This window comes from Mandrillus leucophaeus, unplaced genomic scaffold (assembly GCF_000951045.1).
Source record: "Mandrillus leucophaeus isolate KB7577 unplaced genomic scaffold, Mleu.le_1.0 Scaffold379, whole genome shotgun sequence".
Classification (NCBI taxonomy): domain Eukaryota; kingdom Metazoa; phylum Chordata; class Mammalia; order Primates; family Cercopithecidae; genus Mandrillus; species Mandrillus leucophaeus.
In genome coordinates, this window is record NW_012104020.1 from 808,325 (window position 1) to 811,694 (window position 3,370).

Consider the following 3,370-nt stretch of genomic DNA (forward strand, 5'->3'; position numbering starts at 1 on the left):
TCCTGGCCTCCGCTGCGGCGCTCGCCTGGCCCGGAGGCAATGTGAGTCACCCTCACAGCCCCCTCCCCTTCACTTTCCGCGTGGGGTGGCCCGGGGGACGCTGGGCCCAGGGACGGCGAGGGCGGGGATTAGGCAGGAAGGACTTGAAGGCCCAAGTCCCGCTCCAGGTCAAAGGGGCTGTGCCTTGGGGTACCCTTCTATCTCTGGTTGGGGTGAGGTGTGCGTCCCGGTCCTGTAGGTGTCCACATCTGTGTGTCCAGGTGTGTGTGCGTGTGTCACACTCTTGCTGAATACGCTCATTGCCAACAATATGGACGCCCAGGTGCTAGAAAGGTCAGGCAGTGTATTCCCCTGCCTCTGGACTAAAAATATATCTATCTCTCCATGCATGCTTCCATCCAGAGAGGAATCTGGGCGGTTTTTAAAGACCTCCCAAGGAGTGACCACTGTGCCTGTGTGCACTCAAATCCACTTGTCATCCGCCTTATACACACGGTGTTTCTGGGCCACCAGAGGTGTGTGCGTCCAGAAAGGGTGCATATAACACAGAGGGGCCGTTTCAGGTGACAGCCTTTCTTCCTGGACTTCACACGAAGAGGCAGGCAAAGGCAAGGCAGGTGAGGGACGTGGGTGGGCTGGGGGGCAGGGAGCCTAGTTGGAGGCCTCACATGAGCACAGCCCCCGCACTGAGCATGCTCCCCCATACACGTGTGCCGCGCGTGCACCCAACCCCCAATCCCTGCAGCAGCAAAAGGCCCGGGCACTCTGCTTGTGGGGAGAGGGCAGAGGTCCCCAGGGCCAGACCTGGGGGCCAGGTCAGTGGTGACAATTGAGGAGGGGTTATCGAAGTCAGAGACTCCTGCTCGGTAACAGATGGGGACAGTCCTTTGGCAGGGGTGCTCAAGTTGGTCGATTTATCCCAGCGGTGCCAGAGCGGCAGTGACTTGTGGGTGGGCAGGCTCCTTCCCTAGGGGAGACAAGTAATTCTCATGAGTCACACCACCCGAAATACATGCAAAGCTGCCTCCATCGCCTTTTGCTGCGGCCCGGATTGACAAGTTTGTTTGAAATCGCGATCCATGGGCTTTATTTATAATTGCACCTTAAAAAAATCTTGCAGGCCTCCCCTCCCCAGACAGCCAGCCGCTCAGCTGGTGGGGCTTTTGCAAGCAACGATACCTAGCTGCTATGTAGGGAGGAGTACTACCTGCCGCCCCGAGCTGCTCTCTCACCAAAGAATCCATGGGCTTTGGTGGCCCCAGTGGGAAGGGGGTAAGGGGCGGGGGGAGTGAGACGGAAGGAGTGGCCAGGCAGCCGGTGCCGGGCGCTCAGTCGACGAGCGGTGGCCTCCCGTTCACCCCCGGTGGACCCCCAGCCATGGAATTTCATTTATTAAATGTCGAGGAGGCTGCTGGCAGCCCTGCCGCTTGGCTGTCTTTGTTTCTCCGCTGTGTGGGCGCGTCTCGAGCACGTGGCAGCTGAGCGCGCAGGCGAAGCGCAAGCGACCTGGGTTCAGTGTCTACCGCCGCCTGGCAAAGAAAGAACCCGGCCGCCCAGGGGACAGCTCCCCACAATCGACAGCTCCCCACAACTCCCCCTGCCCTCGGACTCCAGGGCTTTGCTGGGGCAGAAGGATGACTCACTCTGCTTACCAACCCCCCGCAGCCCCACTCCCCATCTCCTGGTTGGCTCGGAGGCTACCTGGGAGTGGCCCCGGCGCGGACACACCGTCCAAACTTTGTTTCCCCCAGCCCCGTCACAGCCAAACTTCTGGGCCTGGGACTGGAGATAAAAGGGTTTCTGGATTCCCCCATGGAGATGTCACCACCCCAGGAAGCAGGACTGCTACAGTGGAATCACATACAAGGTTCGAAAGACAATTTAATAAGGAAACGCACTGGCATGCTCCCGGCCACTCCTAGATGCCCCTCCCCCGCGACAGCCCCCCTCCCCTACACCAGTTGCAGCCACGACACTCTGCTGACCCCTGGTGGTGCAGGCGGGCAGCGGTCCCGGGACGCCAGAGAAGCCAGCTGGCTCCTCCCAGGCGGGAGAAACGGGCGAGGCAGCCCGCTCCTCCCTCATCTCTTCCCGCCGGGGCCTGGCACCGCAGGGTGTGGAGGAGGAAGGAGAGAAGACCACACAAAGAAACCTGAGAGAGTGTGCAAGCTTTTGCTGGCACTTCCCACACAAATACTTCTTGGATTGTTGTTTTAAGTAGGGCCGGTGTGGAATCCCTTATTCCTGCCTTGTTTTGAGGTGGGCTCAAGAAGGCACCGTGCCTGGTCCCGCCACCTGTCTCGGCCCGCCTGGTTGGGGGAGGGAGGCGCTGTTTCCAGGGCAGTCATTATCCTTAGCTCAACCCAGGAGGTAGTAGCTAGAGTCTCATTTTGAAGGGGAGTGGACCGAGAAAGTCGGAAAAATTAAGCAGTTTGCATTTTTAAGGTCAGGCAGTTGGAGGTATTCGAACTCTGGTCTCTCTGACATCACAGTCCCCTCCCTCCAGGGACTGGTCCAAGCCTCTTGGTCCTTCCAGGCCTTGCAATTGGCGCCGAGAGGCCGATTCAACTTTTACCACACCCTCTGCAGGGACCGTTCTGGAAGTACCTCTTCGCCCTGGGGTCATTCAGGAAGGAGACAGTCTCTGGAATCAGTCACTTCCCTTCCTGAGGGACCAGCTGGGTGGAGGAGCGAAGCTGCCACCTGCTGCTTTCTCTGTCCAACTTCACTCTGGTTCTTGCTGGGGACAGTGTGTCTGGGGGGAAGGACCGTCTTTCCCGCCTTACTGGACATTCTGTTTCCAATGACATGTGTGGGAAGATGGAGTTTAATTTTCTAACAGGGCAGGAAAGACTCCTCAGAAATGTTCCAGGGGCCAGACCCCTGGCTGCGCCAATGACCCCTGGTACTGATGCCCCACACCTTTCTCAGGAGTTTCCCCCCATCAGTCACTGTCTTCTGGGAATCCGGATCCTTCTTCAAGGCCCCTGTGACCCAAGCTCAATTCTGAAGATTACACCTCCACCGTCTCCCAAACGCTCGAACTAGGCCCGTGCCCCTCCTTCCCCAGCAAAAGGCAAAATGCCAGCGGGGCAGGTGCACCCCAGCCCACCTGGCGTCAGGGCCCTGCCCGCGTCTGGGCCAGGCCTGACTCCCCGCCCATTCTCCCACGGGATCCGGGGACAGTGCGGACCCTCTCCGGCCACCTGCCACCCCCAGTTTCACGAGGCGGACTACAAGCCCCATGATGCCGCGGGGCTGAGCTGACAAGCTCTACCCGGGGCGCCCGGTCCCCTTCCTCTCTCCCCATCATCCCCGCATCCCTCGCCGGCCGCTCGGGCTGAGGGCCGGGCTATGCAGCTGCGGGGAG

The 3,370-nt window shown here is 59.9% G+C and overlaps 1 protein-coding gene across 1 annotated transcript in view; it reads left to right on the forward strand.

The window, feature by feature from the left end:
• Window positions 1-7: 7 nt before the first annotated feature.
• Window positions 8-3,370, forward strand: part of ANKRD13B (ankyrin repeat domain 13B) — a 25,067-nt gene continuing 21,704 nt past the window's right edge. The window contains exon 1 of the mRNA XM_011990368.1: window positions 8-41. The gene's annotated coding sequence lies outside the window, so the exon portion shown is untranslated. The remainder of the gene's footprint in view (window positions 42-3,370) is intronic.